Below are 317 nucleotides of genomic sequence, written 5' to 3' on the forward strand. Positions count from 1 at the left end.
TAACTGATGTCCGGTCTAGTATGGCTAGCCAAACACATTAAGGCTCCAATGGCACTTAGGTAAAGTATTTCCGGCCCGAGCATGTCCTCGTCCGGCTTCCTTGGTCCGAATGGATCTTTCTCAAGGTCTAAGGACCTTACGACCATAGGACTCGACAAGGAATGAGCCTTGTCCATATTAAACTGCTTGAGTATCTTTTCTGTATATGTCTTTTGATGTACAAGGATTCCATTATCCATATACTCAAATTGCAGTCTCAAACAGAACTTAGTTTTTCCTAAGTCTTTCATTTCGAATTCTTTCTTTAGACATTCGAC

Source organism: Brassica oleracea, chromosome C8 (assembly GCF_000695525.1).
Source record: "Brassica oleracea var. oleracea cultivar TO1000 chromosome C8, BOL, whole genome shotgun sequence".
Taxonomy (NCBI): Eukaryota; Viridiplantae; Streptophyta; class Magnoliopsida; order Brassicales; family Brassicaceae; genus Brassica; species Brassica oleracea.